Genomic DNA, 24050 nt, shown 5'->3' with positions numbered 1-24050 from the left:
ACTGCATGCTTTATTCTGCATTCTGTTGTTTTATCTTGTACTATCCCTTTTCAGTGTTATAATGGATTGATCTACATGAAGAGTATACAAGACATCATATGAAAGGTATGTAAGATATGCTTTTCACTCCGTTGGTACAATTAGCAATAATAAACCATTTGATATGGAAGAAAGCAAAGTTCTTGAATGGAAAAACCAACAGAAAGTAGAGGATACAGCCCGGCCCATCGTAGGTAAAGCCCTCACCACCATTGAGCACATCTACAAGAAGCGCATTTGCAGGAAAGCAGCATCCATAATCAAGGACCCCACCAACCAGGCCATGCTCTCTTTTTGCTGCTGCCATCAGAAAGGCAGTACAGGAGCATCAAATCCCACACCACCAGGTTATTGACCCTTAATCATCAGACTCTTGAACCAGAGGGGCTAACTTCACTCACCCCAAAACTGAACTGCTCTCATACCATGTAGACTCACTTTCAAGGACTCTGCAACTCATGTTCTCAGTATGCAATATTTTCTTTTTTGTATTTGCACAATTTGTTGACTTTTGCACATTGATTTCTTGTCCATCTTTGCATACAGTTTTTCATTGATTCTATTGTGTTTTTTGTATTTACCGTGAATGTCTACAAGAAAATAAATCTCAAGGTAGTATATGGTGATTATATATGTACTTTGATAATAAGTTTTGAACTTCGCACTTACTAATTCAATAACTCTTGTTGTTTTAATATGTGAGATTTCTAGCAATTTGATCTAGAATGAAGTTTTCAACCTGCAAATGGAGCCCAAAACTCCAGAGTTGTTCACCTTCCCATTAAGGTGCAACAAAATCTTACTCACTTTTAGCCAGTATTTGGAAGAAAATACTGTATTTGAGTAGTAAAGCCTTCAGATCAGATTGAAGGTTCATGTTAGTAATTTTTTCTCATCAAACTTAGTAAACAGAAAATTGAATCATGTTTATTAAGACTAAATGATAAAAAATAATATGTGACTCATAATATACTCATAACTTAGTGAATGAATGGCACCTAGTGGGAAGAAGTGGGATAGTCACCATTTTCAAAAAATAACATCCGTCGCTGGTAAACAAACTCTGATACATATATTTCCCAAAGTGGTTTCTGCAGCAATTAATTCTGCTACTCATGTGCAACCATTGCTTGAATGGCTTGATCAGTGCCAACCTAATCCTACTGCAAATCAGCTCCCAATGTTCACATTCACTTAAACACAATGAGTCCCTTTCATCTGTTGATGAATGGTGCTACTGTCCATTCCTCCACCATAGAATGCTTCTAATTACTGTCTGTTTCTTTTCTGGGATTTAATATGTGATGTATCTTCATTTAAAGCAGTAGTAGTTTATATTAAATAGGAAGTTAAAAAACTAAAGTTGCCAGTTTCAGAAGAATTGGGCAAACAACTGATGTTTCCATTTTTTATTCAGCTTGACTTTAATATCTGTATTAACCTGAAAGGAGTGCTGGACATGTCCTGAAGAAACAGACAGGTTAAAGGGATTTACATTTCAAGAAATTAACATCCACCACTCGAAAGCTGCATCCCGCTTCCCATCCGAGGCTGGTGATTTGGTGATTTTTAATCAAAGATTCTCCAAGTCAAAATGAACTTACCTTTAAGAAACTCTGTAGACAATGGAGGAATTTTACTGCAATATATAGTAACATGTAAATATAAACACCTCCCATCATCTTTAACTGTTTTCCATATAGCAACCTTTCCAATAATTTGTTGCGTTGTAAGTTAAACATACTGATAAATACTTGAGGATCAGTTATTCTGGACTCAGTGTTGTGCAATGAACTGGAATTGATTAGAGAGCCCATAGCAGCAAGTGATCATAATAGGATTGAAATCACCCTTACATTTGAGAAGAAGGTAAACTCTGATGAATCAGTATTACACATTGGAGTGAAGGGAATTACAAAAGCACAAAAGGAGTTGGCCAGAATTGACTGGAAAATAACACTGGCAAGGATGACAGCAGAGCAGCAATGGCTGGAATTTCTGGAAGCAATTCAGAAAGTACAGGATATGTACATCCCAAAGAGGAAGAGGTGTTCTGACAGCAAGATGATACAACCATCGATAACAAGAGAAGTCAAAGCCAACATAAAAGCCAAAGGGAGGGCATATAATAGAGTAAAAATTAGTGGAAGTTTGAGGATTGGGAGGCTTTAAAAAAACCAACATAACATAACTAAAAAGTAATTGAGAAGGAAAGATCATATGCAAAAGTAAGCCAGCCAATAATATTAAAGAAGATACCAAAAGTTTCTGCAGATACATAAAGTGTAAAAGAGAGGAGAGAGAAGATATCAGACTACTGCAAAAGGTGCTGGAAAGGTAATAATGGGGGATAAGGAAATGGGGACAGGCTGAATAAGTATTTTGCATCAGTCTTCATTGTGGAAGGCACAAGCAGAATGCCAGAAGTTCCAGATATCAAAGGTCATGAATTGCCTTAAGTTGCCATTACAAGGGAGAAGGTTTTTGGGAAACTGAAAGGTTTGAAGGTGGATAAGTGACTTGAACCAGATGGTGTACTCCCCAGGGTTCAGAAATAGGTGGCTGAAGAGACCATGGAGGCTTTAATAATGATCTTTCAACAATCATTAGAATCTGGAATGGTTCTGGAAGTTGCTGATGTCACTTGACTCTTCAAGAAGGGAGAGAGGCAGAAGAAAGGAAATTATTGACTGGTTAGTTAACCTCAGTGGCTGGGAAAGTATTGGAGTCGATTGTCAAGTATGTGGTTTTGGGATACTTGGAGGTACGTGATAAGATAGGCCATAGTCAGCATGGTTTCCTCAAGGGAAAATTTGAAGTAGTAACAAGCAGGATAGACAATAGAGAGTAGGTTGACCAGAAGATCATAGAAGAACAATATTAGGCCCATTGAGTTTGCTGATCCAATTTTCCTCTCAATGTTGTGTACTTTGATGTTCAGAAGACCATTGACAAGGTGCTTTACATGAGGCTGCTTAACAAGATACAAGCCCATGGTATTTCAGCAATGATTCTAGCATGGACTGGCAGGAACCAAAGACTGGGTATAGAGGGAGCCTTTTCTGATTGGCTGCCGGTGATCACTGGTGCTACACAGGTTTTACATTGTATGCCAATGATTTGGATGATGGAATTGATGGATTTGTTGCAAAGTTTGCAGATGATATGAAAATAGGTGAAGAGGCTGGTATTTTTGAGGAAGTAGAGAGGCTACTGAAGTGTTTAAACAGACTAGGAGAATGGACAAAGAAGTATCAGTGGAATACAGAGACAGGAAGTGCAAGGTCATGTACATTAGTGAAGAAATAAAAGGGCTGACCATTCTCTAAATAGAGAGAGATCATACAAATAACTGATGCAAAAAGGTACGTTGGTGTCCATGCGCAGGATTCCCTAAGAGTGAACTTGCAGTTGAGGAAGGCATGCAATGTTCACATCCACTTCAAAGGAAACTAGTATATGAAAGCAAGGGTGTGTTGTTGAGGTGTTATAAAGCACTAGTGAGGTTTCACTTGGACTATTGTGAGAAGTTCTGGGCCCATTATCTTAGAAAGGACGTACTGAAACTGGACATTCACGAAAATGATTCTAGGATTGGATGGCTTGTCATATGAATTGCATCTGGTCCTTTATTCAATGAAATTCAGAAGAATGAGGGGTGACCTAATTAAAACCTAGCAAATAGTGAGAGGACTTAATAGAGTGGATGTGGAGAGGGTGTTTCCTATGGTAGGAGATTCAGGCACCAGATGATAAAGCCTCAGAAGAGAGGGGTGTCCTTAGAGAACAGAGGTGAAGAGGAATTTCTTTAGACAGAAAGGTGAGTCTGTAGAATTTGTTGCCACAGGCAATTGTGGAGGTCATATCTTTATATTTAAGGCAGAGACAGATAGATTTTTGGTTGGTCAGCATGAGGGAATGGGGGGGGAGGGATGAAAGGAAAAATGGATCAGCCATGACAAAATAGCAGAGCAGACTGATGGGCCCAATGGCCCATCTTATGGTCTAAATAGGTCTATCAGAAATCGCTTCCTGGTGATCATTGAATAACCTGCAAAGGCCAGGAATGTATTATCAGTTATGGGTTTTCATGTTTTAGAGAAGGAAACTGAGAGAGAGAGAAAGAGAGAAAAGTTCCTGGTCTCAATGGTAAGACTAGGTGGTGTGGAGGATCAGAGGGATCTTGGCGTCCAAGTCCATAGGACACTCATAACAGCTGTGCAGGTTGACTCTGTGGTTAAGAAAGCATACAGTGCTTTGGCCTTCATCAATCGTGCTACTGAGTTTAAGAGACGAGATGTAACGTTACAGCTATATAGGACCCTGGTCAGACTCTCCTTGGAGCAGTAGAGGATGAGAGGTGACCTGATAGAGGTGTATAAGATATTGAGAGGCTTTGATTGTGTGGATAGTCAGAGGTTTTTTCCCAGGGCTGAAATGGCTAGCTCAAGAGGGCACAGTTTTAAGGTGCTTGGAAGTAGGTACAGAGGGGATGTCAGGGGTAAGTTTTTCCACACAGAGTGGTGAATGTGTGGAATGGGCTGCTGGGAATGATGGTGGAGGCGGATACCATAGGATCTTTTAAGAGACTCCTGGAAGCTTAGAAAAATGGAGGTAACCTTAGGTAACTTCTCAGATAAGGACATGTTAGGCACAGCATTGTGGGCCGAAGGGCCTGTATTGCGCTGTTTTGTAAGTTTTCTATGTTTCTATCTACGCAGCCCTGTCATTCAGCGCCGGCCTCATCATTATTTGGGAGGGTGAAAATGATGCAATTTTTGGAGTGTCTGATCGGGAAGGACGAATTTTTCAAACAATGTTAACACGTTTCCAATTAAAGACCCACTGGGGTAAACTGGTGGGGTCCGATTACGTCTGAATATAGTCAGTGAAAGGCTGGGAACATTCTAACAATTTATTTAACAAAGGTCGCCAAGTAGACTTTTATTGTTAACAAGAGAAAATCTGCAGATGCTGCAAATCCAAACAACACACTCAAAATGCTGGAGGAACACAGCAGGCCAGGTTGCATCTACAGACGTTTTATTGTTTACCACCCACCCACCTCAAGTCGATAACATTATATTGAACTACCACATGCATCATTTACTATATAAGGGCCTGCGCTTGGAGGCACCACTGAAATGGTGTAGTTTATGGAATAAAGTGCACACCGAGAAGAATTATATATTTTTTGAGCAACTGTCCATTTTTTCCCGAACGGTGACAGGGAAAAAGACACGTTTCAAGGCGAGAGCAACAAAGATCCAGTTTATCAACCATTGTTTAAAGGTACGAGTTTTTTTTTCTTGAATAGACATCCAGTTAAAATAGATACTTCGAAATGGTTTGACTACAGTCAAGCAAAACAGAGATTGCTTAATGCTATTTGTCTGATCCTGCTCGCTACCCCTTGTAAAATAACATCAGTGACCATTTATCACATGTGTATCCTTTTTAAAAAGTTTAGTCGGATATACTCAACAAAATGCTCATTAATGAATAACCGGCCGAGTTTTGAATTGTGTTTTATGTAGTATCAGAAAGTTTAATTTCCATTCCTGAAAAACCAGTGAAGTGCAAAAGAATGTCGGCAGTACCTTGACTAACCCCTGTCGGTTTCCTTGCTCTCTCTGTGTTACCGATCGAGGTCTGGAGGCTTTACTCTTTCAATCAGAAATGATCAGGTAGAGATTGTCGTTATTCTTTGAGCTGGAGGTAGTAAAGACAGGACAAATCTCACGAAGTTACGGGACGATGGAATTCTCTTCGATACTAGAAGCCCCAAATCCTCGGAAGAACCAGGATGAGGAAATTAATTGGATCTCCCGCAGCAAGTCGACCACAAATTTGATCTTCAGGAATTGCCTGCCCTTGGTTTAAGATTATAATAGGGATGTTGGTGCTGACTCGTACTTATCGCATTTCATTGTTTCTTGGGCATTCGTCAATCTTGGTATTGAGAATGCGTTTTTGCTTACTGTTATAAGGATCCTATGTGCATTACAGATATTGTTCAAAAAGGTGTGAATTGACGATTCTATGGGGGGCGGGTTATTTTCGATTTGGGTACAGTTAGGTAACACTGCCGCGCTCCCCTGAGAACGCGAGTGGTCAGTAAGTCAGCCTGTACATTTAACCGTCGCGAAGTGATGTCGACAGGAGGGTGTTTTCACACCGAAAGCCGGAGGTAAACGAATTCGGAGGAGAGAAGCGAAATCAAAATGATAAATCAGCACAATGGCAGCTCCGCGCATTTTATGAATGGTCTGACCAGGGTGACTTGAGGACAGAAGTCCCGGGTTTTTCAGGCAAATGGGAAATTAGCCTACCTTCGTTATATATATATATATAAAACGTTTATATATATATAAACGCAGCATATAAACATATATATGTAGTGCGTTTTACGTTTATCAGGCAACAGGCAAAAATTGTTTTCCCGTACAGTATTGCTTTATTTTATCCGATTGGAAGCGAGAGGAGACAGATGAAAGATTAGAGCAGTTTTATGTAAGGCAATTGTATAGAGTGTGCCGTTGTATGCCAGGCTGATGCTGGTTTGGATGGCTTTACTTGGGAGCAATTGAATAGGCTGGGCTTGCTTTCCCTTGAGCGAAGCTGGCTGAGAAACTGTTAGAAGTATATAAACTATAAGAGATGTAAATAATGTCAATGTATTTTTATCTGCGTTAGGGATATGACAGCATGAGTATATGTTGATAAGAATTATCTTAAAAGGGATTTGAGGAATGACTATTTACACAAATACCTAAAATTCACTGCTGAATGCGGAGTTGGGATCAATTTTTGCATTTCCGAAATACTTACAGAGAAGACAGAAAGATACTGACCTTCGTGAACAAATGGGATTAGTGCAAATGGGCAAAAGCGATGGCGATGTGGTGGCCGGAGAGTTTGTTTCAGCCTGTATGACGAGCAAAATTTGAAGTTACTCTCGATCGCGATTGAGGCGCTGCACTTTATTTAAAGCTGTTAGAATCCGCTGTTCTCCGACCTGACATCGGAACAAGGGGAAAGCTCTGTCGTTCGCTGTTTTGCCCTCCAGTGGAGAATATTTTCCACTCTGAGCTAATTCTTGGAATAGTGAATGGCTGGAGTCAATGTTTTACGAATCTATCCATTTTAAGAACAAACCTGAAAATATCTCTTCGCCTACATCGACCCCAACGTAAAATCAATAAAAAAAATCTACAACCCCAAATTATTACAGAAACTAATTGCAAACCAGAGAAAATCTGCGGTTGTTGGAAATCCGAGCACCGCACACAATACGCTGGAGGAACTCAGCAGGCCAGGCAACATCTAGGAAAATAGGCGACGTTTTGGGTCGAAGTCCTGACAAAGGAAGAGTTATTACAACACCTTATAGGAGAGGGTCCTTTCAGCGCTTTTCCCGCAGTCTTCAACATTACTATTAATTGACTTCTGATGCTGTTTCAGGACGTCTTCACACCTACGCCAAGTACTATATACTACCAACGGTTGTTTCGCAGTAGGGGAGATTGCAACATACCAGCGTGTAAGTGCTCCGGCCTCATGGGCACATCAGCAACAACTAACTTAAAGCAAACAGTTGTTCTAGATTGATGTATAATTTTTTTTTCACTGTTCTTTCAAAATTGGTCAGACTTGTGGGCACTGCAGTACCAGTACCAGAGGGCATGGATTGAGAATTCCAGTACCAGAGGGCATGGATTGAGAATAAGAGGTCAGTTATTTAAAACAGAGTTGAGGAAGAGCTTCTTCTCCCAGAGAGTTGGGGAGGTGTGGAATGTGCCTCGGAAGACGGTGGAGGCCAATTCTCTGGATGCTTTCAAGAAGGAGCTAGATAGATATCTGATGGATAGGGGAATCAAGAGATATGGGGACAAGGCAGGGACTGGGTATTGATAGTGAATGATCAGCCATGATCTCAGAATGGCGGTGCAGACTCGAGGGGCCGAATGGTCTACTTCTGCACCTATTGTCTATTGTCTATTGCAGATTCTGGAAATATGAAACAATATTTCAGGTTCATAGTCTTTCACCAGGGATTCTTAATGGACCCATTTCTTGTTATTGGACCCAATTAGACCCAGGCTGCCTGATTTTTAATTGTATATAGTAGTAACGTTTCTGAAAGGGCCCTCTGTATAGTTAGGTGGAGGGAAATGTGGAGGAGTGTTGTGATGGAAATAACTGGTTCTTTGAGTCTCAACAGTAGAGGCCTGGACACACACAGTTTTAATAAAAAGGAATTTATCATTAAAGGGGAAGTTGGGTCAACACAAGCAACTACAATACACAGGAAGCGGTGTGGGGACAGGGTACAATTACACAAACAAAGAACAAGGGAAAAGCATGACAACAGCTATCCCCCTTGACCTTGGATAGCTGCGGCTCCCTTACCAGGACAAACGATAGACCTTCCCAAGCATAAATCAATCCACTTACCTTCAATAAGGTGGTCTGTAAGACAGACTGAGCCAGGGACAAGTCTCACCTTTTATAGCATGGGGCTGGGCGAGATAATCCAGTTAAGGTGACCAAGGTGTGCATTGATTAGTTGGGAGGGCCCAAATGTTGATTGGCATGTGGTGTGTCCGCTGACCAGCCAGATGGCAGTGCATCTGTCAAGTGGCCGGTATCTCTGGATACAAGGAGGAAGGACTTGGAGAATCTATAATTGGCATTTGCTTCCTGGACCATGTCCCATTCTGCAAAAAGGATGATGGCTGATTAACTTGAAAAGATTCTTATGAACATTTAGTGGTTCCATCTCCACATGATTATGCAGTTACTAGAAGTTAGTATAGCTCCAATTAAGCCAAATATTACCTTGTGGTTTGGATGGTTGCATATACTGTATTTTGGATGTGAGAGAAAAAAACTGGAGCTCCTGGAAGGAAAAAACACACATGGTCATGCATGAAGACAACACAGGAAGCCAAGATTTAACTGGCGCTGCCAGGTCTGTGAGGTAGCAACTCTTCCAGCCCAGCCATTACGCTACCTTGAAATACTTTTGTTGAAATGTGCATCATTGGAAAAAAAACATATTTCAAGAGGACGAGAATATAAAAGCAATGATGTAATGCTGAGGCTTTATAAGGCATTGGTCAGACTGTACTTTGAGAACTGTGAGCTGTTTTAGGTCCCATATCTAAGAAAAAATGTTCTGAGTGGAGAAGGTTCACAGGAGTTTCGTGAGAATGATTCCAGGAATTAAAAGATTAATGCGTGAGGAGCATGTGCTGGCTCTGGGCCTGCATTTGGTGGAATTCTGAAGAATTAAGGCAGCATCTCCTTGAAACCTATCAAATATTGAAAATCTGAGATAGAGTGGATGTAAAGAGCTTGTTTCGAATAGTGGGTGAGTCTTGGACCAGATGGGACAGCCTCAGAATAGAGGAAGGTTAATTTAGAACAGAGATGAGGAGGAATTGCCTTAGCTAGAGAGTAGTGAATCAGTGGAATTTATCAAGCAGAGGTTGATAGGATTTTGATTAGTATAAAAATATAAGGAGAAGGCAGGAGAATGGGGTTCAGAGGGATAATAAATCACCTATGACGGAATGGTGAAGCAGACTCAATGGGGTGTGTTAGAGTGAATTTTTGGGTTTGGATCATTCACACTTAGCAAATGGCTTTGCCACCAGTCTTCTGTTTGACAAAGTACTGTGGATTGAGTTCATAACAATGCATTTCCTAAAAGCTGTGAATACCAGACGCCGCTGACCTTGCAGTTTGATCAGATGCTGTAGTTTTGAAGACATAATTATCTATACTTTAAAAATATGAATTGTCCTCTGTGTTAGCATGTAAAATACCAAATAAATGTATTGTGGATTTAGCTTGCATTCCAAAAAGCAGTCAATATCAACTCAGACATGTGGGCGTCAGGAGGAAAGGATGAAGTCAGAAGGTGTGATGCTTTGTATGTAGCTTCAAACGAAAGCATTGTCTATACTTTGTAAATAAGTATTGCTCTTTGTGTTTAGCAAATAAATATCCAGCCCACATTGGGCTAGCAGGAAGACTTGGTCATTCCTCCATGGGTTATCCAATCAGGAATACTCTTTTATATTTTGCGTATTGTGGGGATATCTCAGGGAGAGGTTTTACCCAGATAGATCTACCAGAATGGCACCTATTGAGGTCAGGCATCGCCAGGTTGAGAACCCTAATGATCCGAGCCAGCCCTTGACCTTGATTACGGCTATTCATAAGCCCTTCATCCCCGGGGTTTAAACAGAGCATTTTGTCTGAGTTGCTTCATTTAAAGTTGCATGTGTAAATTCAGAATTCTAGCGTAAGCTCAAGGAAATGGTTGAAATCCACCAGATACACCCTAAAGATATACATGCGTTGGTGAAAGCGAAGTTCTCGAGGAATATTTGGGAAAGGATGGCCCGGGGGTGCAGGATGGTACATGGACCGCCAATAATGAAGAAAGATATTGTTCTTTTAAAGGGGAAGTGAGGCAGTGGCTGGGGGGAAGTGAGAGTAGCTGGGAAACGATAATAGCAGTGACCCAGAGGGCTGATGAGACAGCCATGGATTATGCAGAACGTAAATACTGAGTGTACAAGGAGTATTCCTGGTTGGATAACCCAAGGAGGGATGACTAAGTCTTCTTAAAAATGCTGAAGGAAGGCCTGAGCTCAGCTCACCAGGAAGTTTTAGATTTCAGCATTAAATAGAACATAGACCTAACCAGAGATTTATAGAGCTGCATCATTACCTCGCAACTCTTAAACTCTGTCCCTTGACTTATGAAAGCAAACACCCCATAAGCTTTCTTAACTACCCTATCTACCTGTGAGGCAACTTTCAAGGATCTGTGGGCATGAACCCCCAGATCCCTCTGCTCCTCCAAACTACCAAGTATCCTGCCATTTACTTTGTACCCTGCCTTGGGAGTTTGTCCTTCCAAAGTGTCCCACCTCGCACTGCTCTGGGTTGAACTCCATCCGCCACTTCTCAGACCATTTCTGCATCCTATCAATGTCTCTCTGTAATCTTCGACAATCCTCAACATTATCTACAATACCACCAACCTTTGTGTCGTCTGCAAACTTGCCAACCCACCCTTCTACCCCCACATCCAGGTCGTTAATATAAATCACGAAAAATAGGGGTCCCAGAACTGATCCTTGTTGGACACCACTAGTCACAACCCTCCAATCTGAATGTACTTCCTCCACCACGACCCTCGGCTTTCTGAAAGCAAAATTCTGAATCCACCTGGCCAAACTTCCCCGGATCCCATGCCTTCTGACTTTCTGGATAAGCCTACCGTGTGGAACAGTAGGGTCGACATACTCTGCGATAGTTCCGTGGGCCAGTGAGATAAACCGAAGAAAGTACAAGACAGAAATGTAAGCTATAGTGGCTGCAGCTGCTGTGACGACACAGAGGGTTTCTTTCAGGTGCCGACAACCAGGGCACCTAGCAAAGGACTGTTGGATTAGGTATAGGACAGTGAAGGAGTTTATATGCTACAGCCGTGGCCTATCGGGACGTGGCTGGAGACAGTGTCCAAAAGGGAGAGGGAAAACCCAGGCGAATGTCACAGCAGACACCCAGTTACTCACCCCATCGGTGCCCAGTCTGACTGTCGATCAGAACATAGACCTAGTAAAGACGGCTCCTAGGTCAGAAAAGGATGTGGCGACGGGCTTCAGTGCCGGTGCTGATGACCCGCGGATGTACACAACAGCATTGTTAGGGGGCCGATAATGCAACGTGTTACTGGACACCGTGGCATCGGTATCGATAACTGACCTACCCTTGCCAACAACCAGACAGGCTACTTATATTACAGGAGTAAGAGGAAAAACAGTAAAAGCAGAAAGAAGCGAGTCGCAAATACTAGAAATCGGGGAGTGCAGCTTCCAGTCTATTTCTGGGTATGTCCAATATCGAGGGCACTATCCTTGGAACAGACATCCTAAGGGAAGCAGGAGCTGTTATAGATTCGGGAAAGGGAGAAATAATAAGGACAAGTCAGGGGCAGTGAACGTGTACAACCAACAGAATACACAACCTGCCTAGCATAGTCGCGGCTGCCCCGATCACCGGAGACTGCCACCCGGATGGTATCTATGCGTTACCTTTTCGGCAGTTCCCAGCTGTGTGGGCTACACACAAGCAAGATTGTGATCAAGTAAAGATAAACACAGTTAAAATAGAGGAGGGTCTGTATAAACCCCCTAAGCAGGACCCTATAAAACTGACTCACTGAGCACTGTTCAGGGTATAGCGAAGGAACAAAAACATCAGGGGATATCCAGAGAAACTGCGGCCACTACTAACTTGCCTAAATGGCTAGTAAAGACCAGTGGATCATGTCCATTAACAACAGGTGCTAATATTCAGCATGGGCACCTAATACAGCAGCTACTGGAAGCAGTGAGCCGGCCAGAAGAGGTGGCAGTGATTAAGGTAAAAGCGCACCAGAAAAGTGATAGCATGAAACAGAAGGGAAATGAGTGGCAGATGCTGCTGCGAAGAGGGCAGCAGAAGAACAAGAGGCAATTGAAATTGCAGGCATGCATGAAGGAATGAGAGAAGCCAGTTTAGTAAAATTCTATGAAGATGTGGAGGCAGAAGAGAGGGGAAAATGGAGGAGAAAAGGGGCAAAGGTGCTGGACACACGGGAAGGAAGGAGTCGCAGTGACCCCACCATGTATTAGGCAGATGCCATTGAAGTTATATTTTGGGGCGATGCATTAGGGAAGGCAGACCATGATCACAACCCACTGGCAGGACTGGTGGTGGCCAGGGATGGGCGGGGATGTTGAGAAATTCTGCTGCCGTTGTATCTCATTTGTGCCCAGCATAACCCTGGTAAGGACAGAAAGCTGCAGCTGGCAAATCAGCCTCGACCGAGGGGACCCTGGGAAAACATCCACAGGGCCCCTGCCGAAAAGCAGGGGGGAAAGCTCCTGTCTAGTAATTATGGAATACTTCACCCGGTGTGTAGAGGCTTTCCCAACAAGGGACTACACCACCAGCACCGCTGCATGGATCCCAGTTCAGGAAATCCTTCCAAGATGGGGAATCCCGGTCCAGGTGGATTCAGATCAGGGAGCACATTTCACGGGGAAAGTGATGAAGGAAATGTGCCGAATGCTAGGAATTCGACAATGGTTCCACGTACCCTACCACCCCCAGAGTTCAGGGATGGTAGAAAGGATGAACCAACAATCAAGAATGCATTAGCCAAAGCTATAGCTGAGACAGGAAAGACATGGGTTGATGTATTACCAGGAATCCCGATGAGATTGCGCGCAACCCCGACCACAGGTTGGGTCTTAGCCCCTACGAGTTATTGAGGGGTAAGCAATACGACTCCCTTATGGGGTAATCACGGGTTGCGGGGAGCCTGGGGCTTACAGGGATAGAGTGACCCAATATGTGAAAGACCTTTGTAACCAACTTAAAGCGTTGAAGGACCGAGCAAAACAGCGGAGATAGTCCTTCCACAGCCTGGCGAACAAGTCATGGTGAGGGTGCTGCCAGAAAGGCTGGGGTTTGCCCCCAGGTGGATAGGACCACAGACAGTAATTTTAACCAATGATGCGTGTGTTTGTGTGCAGACTCGGCGAGGCAGCCAGTGGAAACACTGGACTCAGGTTAAAGCATACGACTCACCCTCTTGTTGCTCCCACAGACAGAGCGGGGCATCAAGTCTACCCAGTAACCATGTAATTACAGGGAATCTTAGAGAGGAAAATCAGCCATTCTGCTGAGTTCTGCCAGCATTTTGTGTTTTTATTTATTTCCAGCATCTGCAGATTCACTCGTGTTGGGCTGAAAAGATATGTTTTGGTGCTGCATGATCCTACAATTTTATAATTCTGTCCAAGTGCATAACCTTAGACTTTCCTGAACTAATACCTATTTGCAGAGTTTCTGAATACCTGATCTACCTGCAAACTAAAGCATTCCTCCTGTCAACCAAATGGTGAAATATGCATCACTTACAAACTTTCTTACCATGCACATGAAACTTAAATGTAACTCGTTAATATATATTGTGAAATCCAGGGGACGGTGTACAGACCACAATGATTATAGGCTTCCAGTTATAAAACCCACTCATCTAGCAACTGTTAGCCTTTGCTTTCTGCCAGTGAATCAGTTTCAGATCCAATTTGCCATGGATTGAATTGACCCAAGTGGGGTATTGTCAGAAGCATTGCGAATATTAATGCAGACAACACCATACCTAATGGCTGCATCAACACTATAAATACAGCTACAAAGTATTCATTAAGAATTTGTGCCTGTCCAGTTTAATTCCCGAATGTCAAATCCATAAATGCCTTCTCTCTTTTTGGACTAACTTTTAAATAAGGCAATAAGACCATGGATTTATGAGCAGAATTAGGCCATTTGGCCCATTGAGTCTGTTCTGCCATTTCATCATTGCTGATCCAATTTTCCTCTCAGCTCCAAATCCTCTGTCTACCCCCAACATCCCCCCACCACCATATCCCTTCATGCCCTGACCAATCAAACACCTATCAACCTTTGCCTTAAGTATACATAAAGACTTGGTCTCCACAGATTCCTGTGGCAATGTATTTAACAGGTTCACCACTCTCTGGCTAAAGAAGTTCCTCCTCATCTCTGTTCAAAAATGACACCCTTCTAATCTGAGGCTGTGTCTGTCCTCTGGTCTTAGACTCTCCCACCATAGGAAGCATCCTCTCCACATGTTCTCAATCAAGGCCTTTCACCATTTGATATGTCTCAATGAGGTCACCACTCATTTTTTCTAAATTCCAGTGAATACTGGCCCAAAGCCATCAAATACTCTTCATACGACAAGCTGTTCAATCCTGGAATCACTTTTGTGAACGTCCTTTGAACCCTCTCCAGTTTCAGTACATCCTTTCTAAGATGAGGGACCCAAAACTGTTTACAATACACCAAGTGAGGCTTCATTAATGCTTTGTAAATTCTCAACATTACATCTTTGCTTTTATATTCTAGTGCTAGCATTGCATTTGCCTTCCTCACCACAGTCTTAACCTGCAAATTAATCTTTAGGGAATCCTGCTCAAGGACTCACAAGTCCTTTTGCTCCTTGTTTTTTTTTAATATTTTCTCTCTATTTAGAAAATTGTCAACACTTCCATTTCTTCTACCAAAGTGAATGAACCAACACTGTATTGCATCTACCACTTCTTTGCCCATTCTCCTAATTTAAGTCCTTCTGTAGCCTCTCTGCTTCCTCAAAACTATCTGCCTTTCCACCTATCTTCACATCATCTGCAAACTTTGCAACAAAGCTATCAATTCTGTCATCTAAATCACTGACATACAATGTAAAAAGAATCAGTACCAACATAGGCCCCTGTGGAACACCGCTAGTCACCGGCAGCCAACCAGATAAGGCTCCCTTTATTCCCAGTCTTTTCCTCCTGACAACCAGCCACTGCTTTATCCATGCTAGAATCTTTCCGTAATACCATGGGCTCGCAACTCGTTAAGCAGCCTCTTCTGTGGCACCTTGTCAAATGCCTTCTGAAAATCCAAGTGTACCACATCGATTAATACTCTTTTGCCTATCCTGCTTGTAATTTTTTCAAAGAATTCCAACAGGTTTGTCAGGCAAGGTTTTACCTTGAGTAATCCATGTGACTATGGTCTATTTTATCACTCAGATTTGCTGGCCTATAATTTTCTTTCTCTTCCTTCTTGAAAAGTGGAACAAAAATTTTCCCGTCCCCCAGAACCATTACAGAATATAGTGATTCTTGAAAGATAAATGCTAATGCCTCCATGATCTCTTTAGCCACCTCTTTCAGAATCCTGGGGTGTACACCATCTGGTCCAATTGACTGATCTACTTTCAGACCATTCAGTTTCCCAAGAACCTTCTTTCTAGTAATGGTAACTTCATTCACTTCATGACCCCTGACACCTGGAATATCCGCCATACTGCTAGTGTCTTCCACAGTGAAGACTGATGCAAAATACTTATCCAGTTCTGCTGCCATTGCCTTGTCCCCCATCACTACCTCTCCAGCTTCATTTTCCAGTGGTCTAATCTCCACTCTAGCTTCTCTTTTACACTTTATGTATCTGAAGAAACTTTTGATATCCCCTCTAATATCATTGGCTATCTTACTTTAGTGTTCCATCTTTACCCTTTTAGTTGTCTTCTGTTGGTTTGCAAATCCTAAAGCTTCCCAAGCCTCTTTTTTGCTCTACATGTCCTCCCCTTGGCTTTAATATTGGCTTGACTTTTCTTGACATCTTGCCTTTAGAATACCTCCTCCTCTTTAGGATGTGTCTATCCTGTGGCTTCCAAATTGCTTCCACATATTCCAGCCATTGCTGCTCTGCTGTCATCTCTGCCAGTGTTCTTTTCTAATCAATTCTGGCCAACTTCTTTCTCATGCCTATATAATTCCTTATATGCCACCACTGATGCATCTGACTTTAGCTTCTCCTCAGATTTTAGAGTGAATTTAATCCTATTATGATCACTTGCTGCTAAGGGTTCTTTTACCTTTGGCTCTCTAATCAATTCCAGTTCACTGTACAACACACAATCCAGAATAGATGATCGCTTAGTGAGCTCAACCACGAACTGCTCTGAAAAGTAATCTTGTTGGCATTCTTGAAATTTCTCCCTCTTGGGATCTAGCACCAACTGGATTTTCACAATCTACTGCACCTGGAAATTGGAATCCCCCATGAATATTGAAACATTGCCCTTTTGACATGCAGGTTCATTGTAATTTGTAGACCACTTCCTTACTACTGTTTGGGGATTTGTATATAACTCCCATCAGGGTCTTCATATCCTTGCAGATCCTTTACTCTATCCGCAATGATCCAACATTTTCCCACCCTATGTCACCTTTTCCTAATGATTTGATTTCATTTTTAGCCAGCAGAGCAATGCCAACCCCTCTGCCTTCCTGCCTGCCCTTTCGATACACTGTGTATCCTTGGGCATTATGCTCCCTGCTATAGTCTTCTTTTGGTCATGATTCACTGAGGCCTACAATATCATACATGTCACTCTGTAACGTAGAAATTCATCTACTTTATTCCATATACTGCACTCATTCAAATAAAACATCTTCAGTCCTGTATTCACCCTTTTTGATTTTGTCCACCTTTTCCATTGCAACTCATCCTGTTGACTGCAGTTTTGGTCTATCATCAGACTATTCTTACTGGGAGTCTCACTATACATTGCCTCTGCTTGTAAACCAGCTACCTGGTCTTCAGCACTATTACTCCAGTTCACATCCCCCTGCCAACTTCATTTAAACCCTCCCAAAGAATTCTAGTCAACCTGCCTATGAGGATATTGAACCACCTTGGGTTGTAACACATCCCTTTTGTACAGGTCGGACCTTTCCCAGAAAAGATACTAATGATCCACAGATCTTAACTCCTGCCCCCTGCACCAGTTCCTCAGCCACACATTCACCTGCCAAATTATCCTATTCTTACCCTCTCTGGCACGTGGCACAGACAACAATCCAGAGATTACTACCCTGGGGGTCCTGTTTTTCAAATTTCTTCCTAGCTCCTTAAAAACTCTCTTCAGTGTCTTCTCAGCATGTCTACCTCTGTCATTGGTGCCACTATCTACCAATACATCTGGCTACTCACCTTCACTCTGGACCAATGTAAGAATGCCATGGACCTGATCTGGGACATTCTTCACTCTGCCACCTGGAAGGCAACATACCATCCAGGTGTCTATTGCTCAGAATCTCATTTCTGTGCCTCTAACTATAGAATCTTCTATCAATACTACAGTCATCTTCTCCCCTCTGCTCTTCTGATCCACAGCACCAGACTCAGTGCCAAAGACCCGGTTACTGTGGCTCCCCCATGGTAGGTCAACCCGCTTAACAATATCTAAACTTGTGAACTTATTATTGAGGGGCTGTCCAGAGGTGTACTCTGCACTGGCTGTGCATTTCCTCTCTTTCTCCTGATAGTTATGCAGTTACTTGTAGTTATTTTTACACATTACCTCTTGCTGATTGGTTGCTCCTCAACCCAGAGAAACTGCAGCAAAGCTCTGCCTTTTAAACCTCAATTGCCATTCTGATTGAAAGATAGCACCTTTCATGCACCCCTGACATTGATTGTCCAACTTAGAGAAAACTGCTGTGAAGGTCTGCCTTTTTAAATTTTGAATGTAAACTTGAGTGAAAGGTAAATTTTTTTTTTATGCGCTGCCTTTTGCTGATTGGTCACCACTCAAATCAGAGAAACTGATGAGATGTGCTGTCTTTAAATCTCAGTCACTGTCCTGTTTGAAAGGTAGCTCTTTTTATGCACCTCTGATGTTGACTAACCAACTTTGGACTATGAAGTCCAAAATAAGTTATCAATGAACTTTCGTGATGCTGACTATTCCAAGCACATGGAAATTCACATGGGATGTTTGCTTCATATTCACAATCAATAAAGAAAGTGCAGAGTATGACAACAATATTGAATAGGTAGAAATTTTCAATTTTAAGAAAGTCTCGATAGGCTGGTTTTCTTTTGCTCAATCTGAGGAGGTGTAGAAAATTTTGAGAGGCACAGATATGCCAGATATTGAACTTTTCCCTGATAAAGAAGACATCTAAAACCAGAAAGCACACAATTAAGGTGAGGAATAAAAAGGATAGAGGGGAATTGAGGAAGAATTTATTCATCAGAGGATGGTGGCAGTAGAGTCATTGACCACTGGAGCACAGAAACCACCCCTTTAGTTCATCTGGTCCATACCAAACTATTAATCTGCCTAGTCCATTGACCATCAGCTGGACCACAGCACTCCATACCTTTCCTATTCATGTACCTATCCAAATTTCTCTTATCTCAAATTTCTCACCACCATGTAAGTGAATAAATTCCCCTTCTTGTTCCCCTTAAACATTTCAAATTCCACCCCATAGCCCATGACCACTATTTGTCGTCTCACCCAAACCCAGTGGAAAAAAGCTTACTTGCATTTACCTTATCTTTACCCCTCATAATTTTGTATACCTCTATCAAATCTCCCCTCATTTTTCTATGCTCTAAGGAATAAAGTCCCTTTCCTATAACTCAGTTCCTCAAGTCCTTGCGACGTCTTTGTAAACTTTCTTTGAACTCTGGCTTTTCCAGCAAAACTAATGTATATTCAATTTGCTACCTCATCTTGAATGCCAAGCAACTGAACCTTCTTGACCAACCTTCCGTGCAGGACCTTTTCAAAGGTCCTGCTAAGGTCACAAACAAGAGAAAATCTGCAGATTCTGGAAATCCAAGCAACACACACAAAGTGCTGGAGGAACTCAACAGACCCGAAAGCATCTAAGGACAAAACATTTTTCATAGGTAAAAAAGGACCTGCTGAGTTCCTCCAGCACTTTGTGTGTGTTGCCTTGCTAAACTCCATGCAGACAACATCCACTGCTATGTCTTCATCAACTTTTCTAGTAACTTTCTTGAAAAACTCTGTAAGCTTGGTCAGGCATGACATACCACGCACAAAGCCATGTTGACTATTTTTTCATCTGTCCAAATACTTACAAATCCAGTCCCTTAGAATACTTTTTAATTACTTGCCCACGACTGATATCAGGCTCACTGGTTTACAATTTCCCGGCACATTTTTAGATTCATTCTTAAACATTAGAACAACATTAGCTATCAGCAAATCCTCCACACCTCTTCTGAAACTAAGGACATATTAAATATCTCCACTATGGGTCCTGCAGTTTCTGCACTAGCCTCCCACAGGGTCCGAGTAATTATGTTGTTAGACCCTGGGGATTTATCCACTCTAAGTTTCCTCAAGACATGAAACACCTACTCCTTTGTAATCTGTATACAGTCCATGCTGCTTTGTCTCACTAAAATAAACTCTGTGTACACCTCCTGAGTAAATACAAATACAAAAAATTAATTTACGATCTTCCTCATTTTTGCAGCCCCATGCACAGATGAACACTCTGATCAAAGGATGAATTTTGTCCTTTAATAACCTTTTGCCTTATTATATCTGTAGAAGCCCTTGGGATTCTACTTCACCTTGTCTGGTAGGGCAACCTCATGTTTTCTTTTAGCCATCTCTATTTCCTCCTTAAGTGTTCTCTTGCATTTCTTATACTCCCTCATTTGCTCCTTCATGCCTAAAATTGCAAAGCACCTCCTTTTTTTATTTTTAACCATGGCCTCAAAATCTTTCAAAAACAAAGATTTTCTAAGCCAGTTATCCTTGCCTTTTATTTTGAGAATACAAGCTTTGTACTCTCAGAAATTTCACTTTTCAAGGCTTCTCACTCACCAAGTACACCTTGTCTAAAAATCTCTCTCAGTCCACATTTGCCAGACCGTAAAGGATTGCCCTATCTCCAATTTAGAATCTCAATCCAAGGATCAGTCATATCCTTCTCCATAGTTATCTTGAAACTAATGGCACTATGATCACTAGATACAAAGTGTTCCCTGACACAAACTTTCGTCACCAGCTGTTTAATTCCCTAGTTGGAGATCTGTGAGTCACAGTCAATATGTGGAAAACTAAAATCATGTACTGGCACAAACTTACATTTCTTGCAAAAGTCTGCAAACTCTTTAAAATTTGCTCCTCTAATTTGCTCCATGGGTTGTTGGGTGGTCTATAGCACAATTCTATTATTTACTTTATTTAGAAATACATCATGAAAGAGGTCCTTTTGACACCCCCAACTACCCCAATATGAACCTAACCTAATCAAAGGACAATTTATAGTGACTAATTAACTTACCCAGTACGTCTTTAGACTGGGCAGAAAATGGAGGACCAGGAGAAAACTTGCACATGCCACGAGGAGGATGAAGAGACTCCTGACAGAGGGTGCTGAGATTGAACTCCAAGCTCTGACGCCTCAAGCTGTAATGGTGTCACGCTAACTGCTATGCTCCTGTGGCACCTAAACATGCTCATTCTTTTCCTATTCTTCAGTTCCACCCATATAGCCTCAATTGACGAGGTGCCCAGTCTGTTCTGTCTGAGCACAGCTGTGACATTTCCCATGACTAGTAATTTCACCCTTCCTCATTTAATTGCTCCTGCTCCATCACATTTAAAGCAATGAAACCATGAAATATTGAGCTGCCTGTCCTGCCCCTCCTGCACTGACTCTCACTAATGGCTAAAATGTTATATTTCCATGTTCTTATCCATGTCTTAAGCTCATCCGCCTTTTCTACAATACTCCTGGCATTAAAATATACACAACGTAGAACATCAGTTCCACTACAGTCAACCTTTTGATTACTGATTTGTACATTAGGCTTAACAACATCTTTTCTCACAACTACTCCACCATCTGCACTATACCCCTGCAACTCTAGTTTAAACCACCCCATGCAGCACCAACAAATAATCCCGCAAGGATATTAGTCCTGCTCTAGTTCTGGTGCAAACCATCCTTTCTGTACAAGTCCCACCTTCCCTGGAACAGAGCCTAATGACCCAAAAATCTGAAGCCCTCCCTCCTGCACCATTTCCTTACCCCACATATGATCTTCCTGTTTCTAGCCTCACTGACTCATGGCACAGATAGCAATCCTGTAATCACAACCCTGAAGGTACTGCCCTTTAACCTAGCACTTGACTCCTTGAACTCACTTTGCAGGACTTCATCACCTTAACATCGATAGCGATGTGGATCACAACCTCTGATTGGTTACTCTCCCACTTAAGAATGCTGTGTACCTGATCTGAGCTATCCCTGAACCTGGCACCTGGGATACAAAATATCTTGCAGAAATCTCGATCTCATCCACTGACTGTCCTGTCTGTTCCATGACCAATGAATCCCTTATAAGTACAGCTTGCCTCTTCACCTCTCTTCCCTTCTAATCTAAAGAGTCAGACTCATTGCCAGAGATATGACGACTGTGGCTAGTTCTTCTTTCTCCCCAACTATATCCAACAGTGGTGTGCTTGTTTTTGAGGGGAAACAGCCACAGCTGTCACATAGTGGCTACCTAACCTTTTTTCCCTCTTTTGACAGTCACCAAGTTACCTGTGCCCTGAACCTTGGGTGTAACTACCTCTGTGCATGTCCTGTTGATCAACCTCTCACACTCCTGAATGATCTGAAGTTCATCCAGCTCCAGGTCCAATTTTGTAACACTGTCTGAAAGAAACTGCTACTCGATGTGCTTCTTGCAGGTTTAGTCATCAGAGACAGGGAGGTCTCCCTGCCTTCCCATATCCTGTAAGAGGAGCATTCCACGATCCTGCCTGGCATCCCCACTGCTCTAACTGTGAATAAAAAATCAACTAAAATTAAGCAAAAAAAAAACTACCTACAATCTTTTTCTCTCCTAGCCAAAGCCTGAACTTCACATCCTAACGCGGGCTCACACACACAAAGGCCACTCCACATAAACCTATCTTCTTTTTCTTGGCCCTTGTGAAGTGGCTAATTATGCACAAACCAGTGTCTGCTTGGCACACGGAATGTTGGCATTCTGGAAAAAATGTCTGAGATGGTGAAGGCAGGCACTCTCATAACATGAATTGCCAAAGCATAGAAGTCAACGAAGCAAAAGTTGTTAAACGGGTTTGAAATAATGGGCATTTGATGGTCACCATGGACACAGTGACCCAAAGGAACACACAGAATGCTGGACAACTCTGAAACTCTTTGTACAGTACAACTCAGTAAGGCAATAGTCCATTAATTATTCATTAATCAGCCTTCAATCTAGAAATTCTATAGGAGTAAATAAAGACATGGGATACACATTTTTTATCAAATGATACCAGTCAACTTCACATGAGTTTTCTAATTTATTATGAATAACTTTTCCTGTACCATCTCCTACAGCTGGGAGGCTACAATGGATTTGATCAATTTTTTATTAGTAGTTACATTGCCACTTGATCAGTGAAAAGGGCAAAGCATTTGTGGCAAGCAGGACTATTTTTATCTGACACATAATATCTCACAGTATTTAAATTCACACAAATAATTGGGGAGGGAATTGTACATCAAGAATTGGGAACACATTGAGATACAGGAATGAACTCATGATTTTTTAAAAACTAATGGACTGGAATAGTTTATCAGACTTTTGTGATTTAAGTAAATTTTATTGATTAGAACTTGTGCATTGAAACAAATTTGTGGTATCTGGGGAAACTCTCAATGGAGTCATACACAACTCTAAGTGGAGTCCACAGCAAGAGCAGGGGTCTGACCAAATGGCAGGTAATCTCTTGTATTAATCCACTCTCTGAATGGAAGAAATAGATTGTCAGCAATGATCTTTTGTCTAACACAGTAGAGAGTCATTTATACAGAAATATACAAGTAATGCCATCAGTTACTATATGTTAAATTTTATAAACATTCCAGCTAAAATGTGCATGTGTATTGTAAATATTGTACATGTAATTTATGAATCTATTTCTTTTACAGCAATGACCCGGCCCCCCTAGCATCACCTATGAACTGATTACTTACCTCTGCGCATTGCCCAGTTATCTACGCATGTGCATCAATTCTGTCACTCTCTAGCTTTCTCACTCTTTGTTACAATTTTACAAAATCACTTGAGCCCTACACCACTGGTAATAGCTGAGAACTTTAGATTTCACAAAAGGAACCAGTCAAAGGAAGGAAGCATTTCTGAAGGCGTTGCAGAACTATGCAAACTTTTCCAAGACTGTGACTTTAGAGATGGACTTTCTGATGCATTAACAGACAGGCTTGTATGTGGTATGCATAGTCAAACCTCACAAAAAAGGCTACTGACAAATAGAGTCCTAACCTTAGAAGGGGCATTGTCCATTGCAATATCATTAGAGACTACAGCAAAGGCAACAGCAGAACTATAGAAAAAGAGTTTAGCATGTGCAATGCACAAAATCTCACTGAATGGTGCAAATAGCCAAAAATGTTATTAATGTGGCAAATCCTCCAATGATGCAAATGAATGTTGGTTCAAAGAAAAAGTTTGCAGGAAGTGACAAGCTA

At 41.8% G+C, this 24050-nt stretch overlaps 1 long non-coding RNA gene across 1 annotated transcript; it reads left to right on the top strand.

Moving 5' to 3' along the window:
• Nucleotides 1–88: 88 nt before the first annotated feature.
• Nucleotides 89–23849, top strand: LOC132400301 (uncharacterized). The gene is made up of 3 exons (XR_009514217.1): nt 89–105; nt 5270–5331; nt 23493–23849. It is a non-coding gene; the product is annotated as an uncharacterized LOC132400301 (long non-coding RNA).
• The last annotated feature ends 201 nt before the right edge of the window (nt 23850–24050 follow it).

The sequence above is a fragment of the Hypanus sabinus genome, chromosome 10, assembly GCF_030144855.1.
Source record: "Hypanus sabinus isolate sHypSab1 chromosome 10, sHypSab1.hap1, whole genome shotgun sequence".
NCBI classification, from domain to species: domain Eukaryota; kingdom Metazoa; phylum Chordata; class Chondrichthyes; order Myliobatiformes; family Dasyatidae; genus Hypanus; species Hypanus sabinus.
Note: the sequence above shows the minus strand (reverse complement) of the source record. Positions and strands in the feature narration are given on the sequence as shown.